The sequence below is a fragment of the Ranitomeya variabilis genome, chromosome 3, assembly GCF_051348905.1.
Source record: "Ranitomeya variabilis isolate aRanVar5 chromosome 3, aRanVar5.hap1, whole genome shotgun sequence".
Lineage (NCBI taxonomy): Eukaryota > Metazoa > Chordata > Amphibia > Anura > Dendrobatidae > Ranitomeya > Ranitomeya variabilis.
In genome coordinates, this window is record NC_135234.1 from 376,156,209 (window position 1) to 376,169,865 (window position 13,657).

Genomic DNA, 13,657 nt, shown 5'->3' on the forward strand with positions numbered 1-13,657 from the left:
GAAGCTCTGTAGATGACAGTTCTGCGGTGTGCGTGTGTTCAAGCTGTGCACAACGCGTTTTGAATCTGCATAACCACACCCTCCATCCCCATTGTGACAGCACGTGAAGGTTCCGTGCGACAAAGCAAGCTCCATTTCCAGCATCCTATTCCAAAAATCCATTTAATATATGGTCCCCAAATAGGGGACGTATCAGATAAGAACAGACTCTACGCTTGATCTTGAGCCATTTGGCCGAGAAGCGATGATCAGAAATGGTTTGCCACTTGGGCCGCACCAAGGCCTACAACCGAAACCCACTGTGGAGACTTAGCAAAAGATTGCCGCAGGGAAGACATTTTCCAGAAACTCTGGAAGCTCTGTAGATGACAGTTCTGCGGTGTGCGTGTGTTCAAGCTGTGCACAACGCGTTTCGAATCTGCATAACCACACCCTCCATCCCCATTGTGACAGCACGTGAAGGTTCCGTGTGACAAAGCAAGCTCCATTTCCAGCTCCCTATTCCAAAAATCCATTTAATATATGGTCCCCAAATAGGGGACGTATCAGATAAGAACAGACACTACGCTTGATCTTGAGCCATTTGGCCGAGAAGCGATGATCAGAAATGGTTTGCCACTTGGGCCGCACCAAGGCCTACAACCGAAACCCACTGTGGAGACATAGCAAAAGATTGCCGCAGGGAAGACATTTTCCAGAAACTCTGGAAGCTCTGTAGATGACAGTTCTGCGGTGTGCGTGTGTTCAAGCTGTGCACAACGCGTTTTGAATCTGCATAACCACACCCTCCATCCCCATTGTGACAGCACGTGAAGGTTCCGTGCGACGAAGCAAGCTCCATTTCCAGCTCCCTATTCCAAAAATCCATTTAATATATGGTCCCCAAATAGGGGACGTATCAGATAAGAACAGACACTACGCTTGATCTTGAGCCATTTGGCCGAGAAGCGATGATCAGAAATGGTTTGCCACTTGGGCCACACCAAGGCCTACAACCGAAACCCACTGTGGAGACATAGCAAAAGATTGCCGCAGGGAAGACATTTTCCAGAAACTCTGGAAGCTCTGTAGATGACAGTTCTGCGGTGTGCGTGTGTTCAAGCTGTGCACAACGCGTTTTGAATCTGCATAACCACACCCTCCATCCCCATTGTGACAGCACGTGAAGGTTCCGTGCGACAAAGCAAGCTCCATTTCCAGCTCCCTATTCCAAAAATCTATTTAATATATGGTCCCCAAATAGGGGACGTATCAGATAAGAACAGACACTACACTTGATCTTGAGCCATTTGGCCGAGAAGCGATGATCAGAAATGGTTTGCCACTTGGGCCGCACCAAGGCCTACAACCGAAACCCACTGTGGAGACATAGCAAAAGATTGCCGCAGGGAAGACATTTTCCAAAAACTCTGGAAGCTCTGTAGATGACAGTTCTGCGGTGTGCGTGTGTTCAAGCTGTGCACAACGCGTTTTGAATCTGCATAACCACACCCTCCATCCCCATTGTGACAGCACGTGAAGGTTCCGTGTGACAAAGCAAGCTCCATTTCCAGCTCCCTATTCCAAAAATCCATTTAATATATGGTCCCCAAATAGGGGACGTATCAGATAAGAACAGACACTACGCTTAAACTTGAGCCATTTGGCCGACAAGCGATGATCAGAAATGGGTTGCCACTTGGGCCGCACCAAGGCCTAAAACCGAAACCCACTGTGGAGACATAGCAAAAGATTGCCGCAGGGAAGACATTTTCCAGAAACTCTGGAAGCTCTGTCGATGACAGTTCTGCGGTGTGCGTGTGTTCAAGCTGTGCACAACGCGTTTTGAATCTGCATAACCACACCCTCCATCCCCATTGTGACAGCACATGAAGGTTCCGTGCGACAAAGCAAGCTCCATTTCCAGCTCCCTATTCCAAAAATCTATTTAATATATGGTCCCCAAATAGGGGACGTATCAGATAAGAACAGACACTACGCTTGATCTTGAGCCATTTGGCCGAGAAGCGATGATCAGAAATGGTTTGCCACTTGGGCCGCACCAAGGCCTACAACCGAAACCCACTGTGGAGACATAGCAAAAGATTGCCGCAGGGAAGACATTTTCCAGAAACTCTGGAAGTTCTGTAGATGATAGTTCTGCGGTGTGCGTGTGTTCAAGCTGTGCACAACGCGTTTTGAATCTGCATAACCACACCCTCCATCCCCATTGTGACAGCACGTGAAGGTTCCGTGCGACAAAGCAAGCTCCATTTCCAACTCCCTATTCCAAAAATCTATTTAATATATGGTCCCCAAATAGGGGACGTATCAGATAAGAACAGACACTACGCTTGATCTTGAGCCATTTGGCCGAGAAGCGATGATCAGAAATGGTTTGCCACTTGGGCCGCACCAAGGCCTACAACCGAAACCCACTGTGGAGACAAGCTGTGCACAATGCGTTTTGAATCTGCATAACCACACCCTCCATCCCCATTGTGACAGCACGTGAAGGTTCCATGCGACAAAGCAAGCTCCATTTCCAGCTCCCTATTCCAAAAATCTATTTAATATATGGTCCCCAAATAGGGGACGTATCAGATAAGAACAGACACTACGCTTGATCTTGAGCCATTTGGCCGAGAAGCGATGATCAGAAATGGTTTGCCACTTGGGCCGCACCAAGGCCTACAACCGAAACCCACTGTGGAGACAAGCTGTGCACAATGCGTTTTGAATCTGCATAACCACACCCTCCATCCCCATTGTGACAGCACGTGAAGGTTCCATGCGACAAAGCAAGCTCCATTTCCAGCTCCCTATTCCAAAAATCTATTTAATATATGGTCCCCAAATAGGGGACGTATCAGATAAGAACAGACACTACGCTTGATCTTGAGCCATTTGGCCGAGAAGCGATGATCAGAAATGGTTTGCCACTTGGGCCGCACCAAGGCCTACAACCGAAACCCACTGTGGAGACATAGCAAAAGATTGCCGCAGGGAAGACATTTTCCAGAAACTCTGGAAGCTCTGTAGATGACAGTTCTGCGGTGTGCGTGTGTTCAAGCTGTGCACAATGCGTTTTGAATCTGCATAACCACACCCTCCATCCCCATTGTGACAGCACGTGAAGGTTCCGTGCGACAAAGCAAGCTCCATTTCCAGCTCCCTATTCCAAAAATCTATTTAATATATGGTCCCCAAATAGGGGACGTATCAGATAAGAACAGACACTACGCTTGATCTTGAGCCATTTGGCCGAGAAGCGATGATCAGAAATGGTTCGCCATTTGGGCCGCACCAAGGCCTACAACCGAAACCCACTGTGGAGACATAGCAAAAGATTGCCGCAGGGAAGACATTTTCCAGAAACTCTGGAAGCTCTGTAGATGACAGTTCTGCGGTGTGCGTGTGTTCAAGCTGTGCACAACGCGTTTTGAATCTGCATAACCACACCCTCCATCCCCATTGTGACAGCACGTGAAGGTTCCGTGCGACAAAGCAAGCTCCATTTCCAGCATCCTATTCCAAAAATCCATTTAATATATGGTCCCCAAATAGGGGACGTATCAGATAAGAACAGACTCTACGCTTGATCTTGAGCCATTTGGCCGAGAAGCGATGATCAGAAATGGTTTGCCACTTGGGCCGCACCAAGGCCTACAACCGAAACCCACTGAGGAGACTTAGCAAAAGATTGCCGCAGGGAAGACATTTTCCAGAAACTCTGGAAGCTCTGTAGATGACAGTTCTGCGGTGTGCGTGTGTTCAAGCTGTGCACAACGCGTTTCGAATCTGCATAACCACACCCTCCATCCCCATTGTGACAGCACGTGAAGGTTCCGTGTGACAAAGCAAGCTCCATTTCCAGCTCCCTATTCCAAAAATCCATTTAATATATGGTCCCCAAATAGGGGACGTATCAGATAAGAACAGACACTACGCTTGATCTTGAGCCATTTGGCCGAGAAGCGATGATCAGAAATGGTTTGCCACTTGGGCCGCACCAAGGCCTACAACCGAAACCCACTGTGGAGACATAGCAAAAGATTGCCGCAGGGAAGACATTTTCCAGAAACTCTGGAAGCTCTGTAGATGACAGTTCTGCGGTGTGCGTGTGTTCAAGCTGTGCACAACGCGTTTTGAATCTGCATAACCACACCCTCCATCCCCATTGTGACAGCACGTGAAGGTTCCGTGCGACGAAGCAAGCTCCATTTCCAGCTCCCTATTCCAAAAATCCATTTAATATATGGTCCCCAAATAGGGGACGTATCAGATAAGAACAGACACTACGCTTGATCTTGAGCCATTTGGCCGAGAAGCGATGATCAGAAATGGTTTGCCACTTGGGCCACACCAAGGCCTACAACCGAAACCCACTGTGGAGACATAGCAAAAGATTGCCGCAGGGAAGACATTTTCCAGAAACTCTGGAAGCTCTGTAGATGACAGTTCTGCGGTGTGCGTGTGTTCAAGCTGTGCACAACGCGTTTTGAATCTGCATAACCACACCCTCCATCCCCATTGTGACAGCACGTGAAGGTTCCGTGCGACAAAGCAAGCTCCATTTCCAGCTCCCTATTCCAAAAATCTATTTAATATATGGTCCCCAAATAGGGGACGTATCAGATAAGAACAGACACTACACTTGATCTTGAGCCATTTGGCCGAGAAGCGATGATCAGAAATGGTTTGCCACTTGGGCCGCACCAAGGCCTACAACCGAAACCCACTGTGGAGACATAGCAAAAGATTGCCGCAGGGAAGACATTTTCCAAAAACTCTGGAAGCTCTGTAGATGACAGTTTTGCGGTGTGCGTGTGTTCAAGCAGTGCACAACGCGTTTTGAATCTGCATAACCACACCCTCCATCCCCATTGTGACAGCACGTGAAGGTTCCGTGTGACAAAGCAAGCTCCATTTCCAGCTCCCTATTCCAAAAATCTATTTAATATATGGTCCCCAAATAGGGGACGTATCAGATAAGAACAGACACTACGCTTGATCTTGAGCCATTTGGCCGAGAAGCGATGATCAGAAATGGTTTGCCACTTGGGCCGCACCAAGGCCTACAACCGAAACCCACTGTGGAGACATATCAAAAGATTGCCGCAGGGAAGACATTTTCCAAAAACTCGGGAAGCTCTGTAGATGACAGTTCTGCGGTGTGCGTGTGTTCAAGCTGTGCACAACACGTTTTGAATCTGCATAACCACACCCTCCATCCCCATTGTGACAGCACGTGAAGGTTCCGTGTGACAAAGCAAGCTCCATTTCCAGCTCCCTATTCCAAAAATCCATTTAATATATGGTCCCCAAATAGGGGACGTATCAGATAAGAACAGACACTACGCTTGATCTTGAGCCATTTGGCCGAGAAGCGATGATCAGAAATGGTTTGCCACTTGGGCCGCACCAAGGCCTAAAACCGAAACCCACTGTGGAGACATAGCAAAAGATTGCCGCAGGGAAGACATTTTCCAGAAACTCTGGATGCTCTGTCGATGACAGTTCTGCGGTGTGCGTGTGTTCAAGCTGTGCACAACGCGTTTTGAATCTGCATAACCACACCCTCCATCCCCATTGTGACAGCACGTGAAGGTTCCGTGCGACAAAGCAAGCTCCATTTCCAGCTCCCTATTCCAAAAATCTATTTAATATATGGTCCCCAAATAGGGGACGTATCAGATAAGAACAGACACTACGCTTGATCTTGAGCCATTTGGCCGAGAAGCGATGATCAGAAATGGTTTGCCACTTGGGCCGCACCAAGGCCTACAACCGAAACCCACTGTGGAGACATAGCAAAAGATTGCCGCAGGGAAGACATTTTCCAGAAACTCTGGAAGCTCTGTCGATGACAGTTCTGCAGTGTGCGTGTGTTCAAGCTGTGCACAACGCGTTTTGAATCTGCATAACCACACCCTCCATCCCCATTGTGACAGCACGTGAAGGTTCCGTGTGACAAAGCAAGCTCCATTTCCAGCTCCCTATTCCAAAAATCCATTTAATATATGGTCCCCAAATAGGGGACGTATCAGATAAGAACAGACACTACGCTTGATCTTGAGCCATTTGGCCGAGAAGCGATGATCAGAAATGGTTTGCCACTTGGGCCGCACCAAGGCCTACAACCGAAACCCACTGTGGAGACATAGCAAAAGATTGCCGCAGGGAAGACATTTTCCAGAAACTCTGGAAGTTCTGTAGATGATAGTTCTGCGGTGTGCGTGTGTTCAAGCTGTGCACAACGCGTTTTGAATCTGCATAACCACACCCTCCATCCCCATTGTGACAGCACGTGAAGGTTCCGTGTGACAAAGCAAGCTCCATTTCCAGCTCCCTATTCCAAAAATCCATTTAATATATGGTCCCCAAATAGGGGACGTATCAGATAAGAACAGACACTACGCTTGATCTTGAGCCATTTGGCCGAGAAGCGATGATCAGAAATGGTTTGCCACTTGGGCCGCACCAAGGCCTACAACCGAAACCCACTGTGGAGACATAGCAAAAGATTGCCGCAGGGAAGACATTTTCCAGAAACTCTGGAAGTTCTGTAGATGATAGTTCTGCGGTGTGCGTGTGTTCAAGCTGTGCACAACGCGTTTTGAATCTGCATAACCACACCCTCCATCCCCATTGTGACAGCACGTGAAGGTTCCGTGCGACAAAGCAAGCTCCATTTCCAGCTCCCTATTCCAAAAATCTATTTAATATATGGTCCCCAAATAGGGGACATATCAGATAAGAGCAGACACTACGCTTGATCTTGAGCCATTTGGCCAAGAAGCGATGATCAGAAATGGTTTGCCACTTGGGCCGCACCAAGGCCTACAACCGAAACCCACTGTGGAGACATAGCAAAAGATTGCCGCAGGGAAGACATTTTCCAGAAACTCTGGAAGCTCTGTCGATGACAGTTCTGCGGTGTGCGTGTGTTCAAGCTGTGCACAACGCGTTTTGAATCTGCATAACCACACCCTCCATCCCCATTGTGACAGCATGTGAAGGTTCCGTCCGACGAAGCAAGCTCCATTTCCAGCTCCGTTTTCCAAAAATCCATTTAATATATGGTCCCCAAATAGGGGACGTATCAGATAAGAACAGACACTACGCTTGATCTTGAGCCATTTGGCCGAGAAGCGATGATCAGAAATGGTTTGCCACTTGGGCCGCACCAAGGCCTAAAACCGAAACCCACTGTGGAGACATAGCAAAAGATTGCCGCAGGGAAGACATTTTCCAGAAACTCTGGAAGCTCTGTCGATGACAGTTCTGCGGTGTGCGTGTGTTCAAGCTGTGCACAACGCGTTTTGAATCTGCATAACCACACCCTCCATCCCCATTGTGACAGCACGTGAAGGTTCCGTGCGACAAAGCAAGCTCCATTTCCAGCTCCCTATTCCAAAAATCTATTTAATATATGGTCCCCAAATAGGGGACGTATCAGATAAGAACAGACACTACGCTTGATCTTGAGCCATTTGGCCGAGAAGCGATGATCAGAAATGGTTTGCCACTTGGGCCGCACCAAGGCCTACAACCGAAACCCACTGTGGAGACATAGCAAAAGATTGCCGCAGGGAAGACATTTTCCAAAAACTCTGGAAGCTCTGTAGATGACAGTTCTGCGGTGTGCGTGTGTTCAAGCTGTGCACAACGCGTTTTGAATCTGCATAACCACACCCTCCATCCCCATTGTGACAGCACGTGAAGGTTCCGTGTGACAAAGCAAGCTCCATTTCCAGCTCCCTATTCCAAAAATCCATTTAATATATGGTCCCCAAATAGGGGACGTATCAGATAAGAACAGACACTACGCTTGATCTTGAGCCATTTGGCCGAGAAGCGATGATCAGAAATGGTTTGCCACTTGGGCCGCACCAAGGCCTAAAACCGAAACCCACTGTGGAGACATAGCAAAAGATTGCCGCAGGGAAGACATTTTCCAGAAACTCTGGAAGCTCTGTCGATGACAGTTCTGCGGTGTGCGTGTGTTCAAGCTGTGCACAACGCGTTTTGAATCTGCATAACCACACCCTCCATCCCCATTGTGACAGCACGTGAAGGTTCCGTGCGACAAAGCAAGCTCCATTTCCAGCTCCCTATTCCAAAAATCTATTTAATATATGGTCCCCAAATAGGGGACGTATCAGATAAGAACAGACACTACGCTTGATCTTGAGCCATTTGGCCGAGAAGCGATGATCAGAAATGGTTTGCCACTTGGGCCGCACCAAGGCCTACAACCGAAACCCACTGTGGAGACATAGCAAAAGATTGCCGCAGGGAAGACATTTTCCAGAAACTCTGGAAGCTCTGTCGATGACAGTTCTGCAGTGTGCGTGTGTTCAAGCTGTGCACAACGCGTTTTGAATCTGCATAACCACACCCTCCATCCCCATTGTGACAGCACGTGAAGGTTCCGTGTGACAAAGCAAGCTCCATTTCCAGCTCCCTATTCCAAAAATCCATTTAATATATGGTCCCCAAATAGGGGACGTATCAGATAAGAACAGACACTACGCTTGATCTTGAGCCATTTGGCCGAGAAGCGATGATCAGAAATGGTTTGCCACTTGGGCCGCACCAAGGCCTACAACCGAAACCCACTGTGGAGACATAGCACAAGATTGCCGCAGGGAAGACATTTTCCAGAAACTCTGGAGGTTCTGTAGATGATAGTTCTGCGGTGTGCGTGTGTTCAAGCTGTGCACAACGCGTTTTGAATCTGCATAACCACACCCTCCATCCCCATTGTGACAGCACGTGAAGGTTCCGTGCGACAAAGCATGCTCCATTTCCAGCTCCCTATTCCAAAAATCTATTTAATATATGGTCCCCAAATAGGGGACATATCAGATAAGAGCAGACACTACGCTTGATCTTGAGCCATTTGGCCAAGAAGCGATGATCAGAAATGGTTTGCCACTTGGGCCGCACCAAGGCCTACAACCGAAACCCACTGTGGAGACATAGCAAAAGATTGCCGCAGGGAAGACATTTTCCAGAAACTCTGGAAGCTCTGTCGATGACAGTTCTGCGGTGTGCGTGTGTTCAAGCTGTGCACAACGCGTTTTGAATCTGCATAACCACACCCTCCATCCCCATTGTGACAGCATGTGAAGGTTCCGTCCGACGAAGCAAGCTCCATTTCCAGCTCCGTTTTCCAAAAATCCATTTAATATATGGTCCCCAAATAGGGGACGTATCAGATAAGAACAGACACTACGCTTGATCTTGAGCCATTTGGCCGAGAAGCGATGATCAGAAATGGTTTGCCACTTGGGCCGCACCAAGGCCTACAACCGAAACCCACTGTGGAGACATAGCAAAAGATTGCCGCAGGGAAGACATTTTCCAAAAACTCTGGAAGCTCTGTAGATGACAGTTCTGCGGTGTGCGTGTGTTCAAGCTGTGCACAACGCGTTTTGAATCTGCATAACCACACCCTCCATCCCCATTGTGACAGCACGTGAAGGTTCCGTGTGACAAAGCAAGCTCCATTTCCAGCTCCCTATTCCAAAAATCCATTTAATATATGGTCCCCAAATAGGGGACGTATCAGATAAGAACAGACACTACGCTTGATCTTGAGCCATTTGGCCGAGAAGCGATGATCAGAAATGGTTTGCCACTTGGGCCGCACCAAGGCCTAAAACCGAAACCCACTGTGGAGACATAGCAAAAGATTGCCGCAGGGAAGACATTTTCCAGAAACTCTGGAAGCTCTGTCGATGACAGTTCTGCGGTGTGCGTGTGTTCAAGCTGTGCACAACGCGTTTTGAATCTGCATAACCACACCCTCCATCCCCATTGTGACAGCACGTGAAGGTTCCGTGCGACAAAGCAAGCTCCATTTCCAGCTCCCTATTCCAAAAATCTATTTAATATATGGTCCCCAAATAGGGGACGTATCAGATAAGAACAGACACTACGCTTGATCTTGAGCCATTTGGCCGAGAAGCGATGATCAGAATTGGTTTGCCACTTGGGCCGCACCAAGGCCTACAACCGAAACCCACTGTGGAGACATAGCAAAAGATTGCCGCAGGGAAGACATTTTCCAGAAACTCTGGAAGCTCTGTCGATGACAGTTCTGCAGTGTGCGTGTGTTCAAGCTGTGCACAACGCGTTTTGAATCTGCATAACCACACCCTCCATCCCCATTGTGACAGCACGTGAAGGTTCCGTGTGACAAAGCAAGCTCCATTTCCAGCTCCCTATTCCAAAAATCCATTTAATATATGGTCCCCAAATAGGGGACGTATCAGATAAGAACAGACACTACGCTTGATCTTGAGCCATTTGGCCGAGAAGCGATGATCAGAAATGGTTTGCCACTTGGGCCGCACCAAGGCCTAAAACCGAAACCCACTGTGGAGACATAGCAAAAGATTGCCGCAGGGAAGACATTTTCCAGAAACTCTGGAAGCTCTGTCGATGACAGTTCTGCGGTGTGCGTGTGTTCAAGCTGTGCACAACGCGTTTTGAATCTGCATAACCACACCCTCCATCCCCATTGTGACAGCACGTGAAGGTTCCGTGCGACAAAGCAAGCTCCATTTCCAGCTCCCTATTCCAAAAATCTATTTAATATATGGTCCCCAAATAGGGGACGTATCAGATAAGAACAGACACTACGCTTGATCTTGAGCCATTTGGCCGAGAAGCGATGATCAGAAATGGTTTGCCACTTGGGCCGCACCAAGGCCTACAACCGAAACCCACTGTGGAGACATAGCAAAAGATTGCCGCAGGGAAGACATTTTCCAGAAACTCTGGAAGCTCTGTCGATGACAGTTCTGCAGTGTGCGTGTGTTCAAGCTGTGCACAACGCGTTTTGAATCTGCATAACCACACCCTCCATCCCCATTGTGACAGCACGTGAAGGTTCCGTGTGACAAAGCAAGCTCCATTTCCAGCTCCCTATTCCAAAAATCCATTTAATATATGGTCCCCAAATAGGGGACGTATCAGATAAGAACAGACACTACGCTTGATCTTGAGCCATTTGGCCGAGAAGCGATGATCAGAAATGGTTTGCCACTTGGGCCGCACCAAGGCCTACAACCGAAACCCACTGTGGAGACATAGCACAAGATTGCCGCAGGGAAGACATTTTCCAGAAACTCTGGAGGTTCTGTAGATGATAGTTCTGCGGTGTGCGTGTGTTCAAGCTGTGCACAACGCGTTTTGAATCTGCATAACCACACCCTCCATCCCCATTGTGACAGCACGTGAAGGTTCCGTGCGACAAAGCATGCTCCATTTCCAGCTCCCTATTCCAAAAATCTATTTAATATATGGTCCCCAAATAGGGGACATATCAGATAAGAGCAGACACTACGCTTGATCTTGAGCCATTTGGCCAAGAAGCGATGATCAGAAATGGTTTGCCACTTGGGCCGCACCAAGGCCTACAACCGAAACCCACTGTGGAGACATAGCAAAAGATTGCCGCAGGGAAGACATTTTCCAGAAACTCTGGAAGCTCTGTCGATGACAGTTCTGCGGTGTGCGTGTGTTCAAGCTGTGCACAACGCGTTTTGAATCTGCATAACCACACCCTCCATCCCCATTGTGACAGCATGTGAAGGTTCCGTCCGACGAAGCAAGCTCCATTTCCAGCTCCGTTTTCCAAAAATCCATTTAATATATGGTCCCCAAATAGGGGACGTATCAGATAAGAACAGACACTACGCTTGATCTTGAGCCATTTGGCAGAGAAGCGATGATCAGAAATGGTTTGCCACTTAGGCCTCACCAAGGCCTACAACCGTAACCCACTGTGGAGACATAGCAAAAGATTGCCGCAGGGAAGACATTTTCCAGAAACCCTGGAAGCTCTGTAGATGACAGTTCTGCGGTGTGCGTGTGTTCAAGCTGTGCACAACGCATTTTGAATCTGCATAACCACACCCTCCATCCTCATTGTGACAGCACGTGAAGGTTCTGTGCGACAAAGCAAGCTCCATTTCCAGCTCCCTATTCCAAAAATCTATTTAATATATGGTCCCCAAATAGGGGACGTATCAGATAAGAACAGACACTACGCTTGATCTTGAGCCATTTGGCCGAGAAACGATGATCAGAAATGGTTTGCCACTTGGGCCGCACCAAGGCCTACAACCGAAACCCACTGTGGAGACATAGCAAAAGATTGCCGCAGGGAAGACATTTTCCAGAAACTCTGGAAGCTTTGTCGATGACAGTTCTGCGGTGTGCGTGTGTTCAAGCTGTGCACAACGCGTTTTGAATCTGCATAATCACACCCTCCATCCCCATTGTGACAGCACGTGAAGGTTCCGTGTGACAAAGCAAGCTCCATTTCCAGCTCCCTATTCCAAAAATCCATTTAATATATGGTCCCCAAATAGGGGACGTATCCGAGAAGAACAGACACTACGCTTGATCTTGAGCCATTTGGCCGAGAAGCGATGATCAGAAATGGTTTGCCACTTGGGCCGCCCCAAGGCCTACAACTGAAACCCACTGTGGAGACATAGCAAAAGATTGCCGCAGGGAAGACATTTTCCAGAAACTCTGGAAGCTCTGTAGATGACAGTTCTGCGGTGTGCGTGTGTTCAAGCTGTGCACAACGCGTTTTGAATCTGCATAACCACACCCTCCATCCCCATTGTGACAGCACGTGAAGGTTCCGTGCGACAAAGCAAGCTCCATTTCCAGCTCCCTATTCCAAAAATCCATTTAATATATGGTCCCCAAATAGGGGACGTATCAGATAAGAACAGACACTACGCTTGATCTTGAGCCATTTGGCCGAGAAGCGATGATCAGAAATGGTGTGCCACTTGGGCCGCACCAAGGCCTACAACCGAAACCCACTGTGGAGACATAGCAAAAGATTGCCGCAGGGAAGACATTTTCCAGAAACTCTGGAAGTTCTGTAGATGACAGTTCTGCGGTGTGCGTGTGTTCAAGCTGTGCACAACGCGTTTTGAATCTGCATAACCACACCTTCCATCCCCATTGTGACAGCAAGTGAAGGTTCCGTGCGACAAAGCAAGCTCCATTTCCAGTTCCCTATTCCAAAAATCTATTTAATATATGGTCCCCAAATAGGGTACGTATCAGATAAGAACAGACACTACGCTTGATCTTGAGCCATTTGGCCGAGAAGCGATGATCAGAAATGGTTTGCCACTTGGGCCGCACCAAGGCCTACAACCGAAACCCACTGTGGAGACATAGCAAAAGATTGCCGCAGGGAAGACATTTTCCAGAAACTCTGGAAGCTCTGTAGATGACAGTTCTGCGGTGTGCGTGTGTTCAAGCTGTGCACAACGCGTTTTGAATCTGCATAACCACACCCTCCATCCCCATTGTGACAGCACGTGAAGGTTCCGTGCGACAAAGCAAGCTCCATTTCCAGCTCCCTATTCCAAAAATCCATTTAATATATGGTCCCCAAATAGGGGATGTATCAGATAAGAACAGACTCTACGCTTGATCTTGAGCCATTTGGCCGAGAAGCGATGATCAGAAATGGTTTGCCACTTGGGCCGCACCAAGGCCTACAACCGAAACCCACTGTGGAGACATAGCAAAAGATTGCCGCAGGGAAGACATTTTCCAGAAACTTTGGAAGCTCTGTAGATGACAGTTCTGCGGTGTGCGTGTGTTCAAGCTGTATACAACGCGT

The 13,657-nt window shown here is 48.3% G+C and overlaps 39 pseudogenes; all 39 read right to left on the reverse strand.

Moving 5' to 3' along the window:
* Positions 1-70: 70 nt before the first annotated feature.
* LOC143761870 (U2 spliceosomal RNA) lies at positions 71-246 on the reverse strand (annotated as a pseudogene).
* A 177-nt stretch (positions 247-423) lies between these two features.
* On the reverse strand, positions 424-599 carry LOC143761054 (U2 spliceosomal RNA; annotated as a pseudogene).
* Positions 600-776: 177 nt separating this feature from the next.
* LOC143818701 (U2 spliceosomal RNA) lies at positions 777-952 on the reverse strand (annotated as a pseudogene).
* Positions 953-1,129: 177 nt separating this feature from the next.
* Positions 1,130-1,305, reverse strand: LOC143761455 (U2 spliceosomal RNA; annotated as a pseudogene).
* Positions 1,306-1,482: 177 nt separating this feature from the next.
* LOC143763180 (U2 spliceosomal RNA) lies at positions 1,483-1,658 on the reverse strand (annotated as a pseudogene).
* A 177-nt stretch (positions 1,659-1,835) lies between these two features.
* Positions 1,836-2,011, reverse strand: LOC143818901 (U2 spliceosomal RNA; annotated as a pseudogene).
* A 177-nt stretch (positions 2,012-2,188) lies between these two features.
* LOC143760411 (U2 spliceosomal RNA) lies at positions 2,189-2,364 on the reverse strand (annotated as a pseudogene).
* Positions 2,365-2,457: 93 nt separating this feature from the next.
* Positions 2,458-2,633, reverse strand: LOC143761329 (U2 spliceosomal RNA; annotated as a pseudogene).
* Positions 2,634-2,726: 93 nt separating this feature from the next.
* Positions 2,727-2,902, reverse strand: LOC143761330 (U2 spliceosomal RNA; annotated as a pseudogene).
* A 177-nt stretch (positions 2,903-3,079) lies between these two features.
* LOC143759733 (U2 spliceosomal RNA) lies at positions 3,080-3,255 on the reverse strand (annotated as a pseudogene).
* A 177-nt stretch (positions 3,256-3,432) lies between these two features.
* On the reverse strand, positions 3,433-3,608 carry LOC143761871 (U2 spliceosomal RNA; annotated as a pseudogene).
* A 177-nt stretch (positions 3,609-3,785) lies between these two features.
* On the reverse strand, positions 3,786-3,961 carry LOC143761055 (U2 spliceosomal RNA; annotated as a pseudogene).
* A 177-nt stretch (positions 3,962-4,138) lies between these two features.
* Positions 4,139-4,314, reverse strand: LOC143818702 (U2 spliceosomal RNA; annotated as a pseudogene).
* Positions 4,315-4,491: 177 nt separating this feature from the next.
* On the reverse strand, positions 4,492-4,667 carry LOC143761466 (U2 spliceosomal RNA; annotated as a pseudogene).
* A 177-nt stretch (positions 4,668-4,844) lies between these two features.
* Positions 4,845-5,020, reverse strand: LOC143760675 (U2 spliceosomal RNA; annotated as a pseudogene).
* A 177-nt stretch (positions 5,021-5,197) lies between these two features.
* On the reverse strand, positions 5,198-5,373 carry LOC143761057 (U2 spliceosomal RNA; annotated as a pseudogene).
* A 177-nt stretch (positions 5,374-5,550) lies between these two features.
* LOC143759734 (U2 spliceosomal RNA) lies at positions 5,551-5,726 on the reverse strand (annotated as a pseudogene).
* A 177-nt stretch (positions 5,727-5,903) lies between these two features.
* On the reverse strand, positions 5,904-6,079 carry LOC143761058 (U2 spliceosomal RNA; annotated as a pseudogene).
* A 177-nt stretch (positions 6,080-6,256) lies between these two features.
* Positions 6,257-6,432, reverse strand: LOC143761059 (U2 spliceosomal RNA; annotated as a pseudogene).
* Positions 6,433-6,609: 177 nt separating this feature from the next.
* On the reverse strand, positions 6,610-6,785 carry LOC143761999 (U2 spliceosomal RNA; annotated as a pseudogene).
* Positions 6,786-6,960: 175 nt separating this feature from the next.
* LOC143759521 (U2 spliceosomal RNA) lies at positions 6,961-7,138 on the reverse strand (annotated as a pseudogene).
* A 177-nt stretch (positions 7,139-7,315) lies between these two features.
* LOC143759735 (U2 spliceosomal RNA) lies at positions 7,316-7,491 on the reverse strand (annotated as a pseudogene).
* Positions 7,492-7,668: 177 nt separating this feature from the next.
* Positions 7,669-7,844, reverse strand: LOC143761060 (U2 spliceosomal RNA; annotated as a pseudogene).
* A 177-nt stretch (positions 7,845-8,021) lies between these two features.
* LOC143759736 (U2 spliceosomal RNA) lies at positions 8,022-8,197 on the reverse strand (annotated as a pseudogene).
* Positions 8,198-8,374: 177 nt separating this feature from the next.
* Positions 8,375-8,550, reverse strand: LOC143761062 (U2 spliceosomal RNA; annotated as a pseudogene).
* A 177-nt stretch (positions 8,551-8,727) lies between these two features.
* On the reverse strand, positions 8,728-8,903 carry LOC143762775 (U2 spliceosomal RNA; annotated as a pseudogene).
* Positions 8,904-9,078: 175 nt separating this feature from the next.
* On the reverse strand, positions 9,079-9,256 carry LOC143759523 (U2 spliceosomal RNA; annotated as a pseudogene).
* A 177-nt stretch (positions 9,257-9,433) lies between these two features.
* LOC143761063 (U2 spliceosomal RNA) lies at positions 9,434-9,609 on the reverse strand (annotated as a pseudogene).
* Positions 9,610-9,786: 177 nt separating this feature from the next.
* LOC143759738 (U2 spliceosomal RNA) lies at positions 9,787-9,962 on the reverse strand (annotated as a pseudogene).
* Positions 9,963-10,139: 177 nt separating this feature from the next.
* LOC143761064 (U2 spliceosomal RNA) lies at positions 10,140-10,315 on the reverse strand (annotated as a pseudogene).
* Positions 10,316-10,492: 177 nt separating this feature from the next.
* On the reverse strand, positions 10,493-10,668 carry LOC143759739 (U2 spliceosomal RNA; annotated as a pseudogene).
* A 177-nt stretch (positions 10,669-10,845) lies between these two features.
* On the reverse strand, positions 10,846-11,021 carry LOC143761065 (U2 spliceosomal RNA; annotated as a pseudogene).
* A 177-nt stretch (positions 11,022-11,198) lies between these two features.
* LOC143762776 (U2 spliceosomal RNA) lies at positions 11,199-11,374 on the reverse strand (annotated as a pseudogene).
* Positions 11,375-11,549: 175 nt separating this feature from the next.
* On the reverse strand, positions 11,550-11,727 carry LOC143760523 (U2 spliceosomal RNA; annotated as a pseudogene).
* Positions 11,728-11,904: 177 nt separating this feature from the next.
* Positions 11,905-12,080, reverse strand: LOC143760204 (U2 spliceosomal RNA; annotated as a pseudogene).
* Positions 12,081-12,254: 174 nt separating this feature from the next.
* Positions 12,255-12,433, reverse strand: LOC143762669 (U2 spliceosomal RNA; annotated as a pseudogene).
* A 177-nt stretch (positions 12,434-12,610) lies between these two features.
* Positions 12,611-12,786, reverse strand: LOC143760028 (U2 spliceosomal RNA; annotated as a pseudogene).
* Positions 12,787-12,962: 176 nt separating this feature from the next.
* On the reverse strand, positions 12,963-13,139 carry LOC143761508 (U2 spliceosomal RNA; annotated as a pseudogene).
* A 177-nt stretch (positions 13,140-13,316) lies between these two features.
* On the reverse strand, positions 13,317-13,492 carry LOC143762735 (U2 spliceosomal RNA; annotated as a pseudogene).
* Positions 13,493-13,657: the final 165 nt, after the last annotated feature.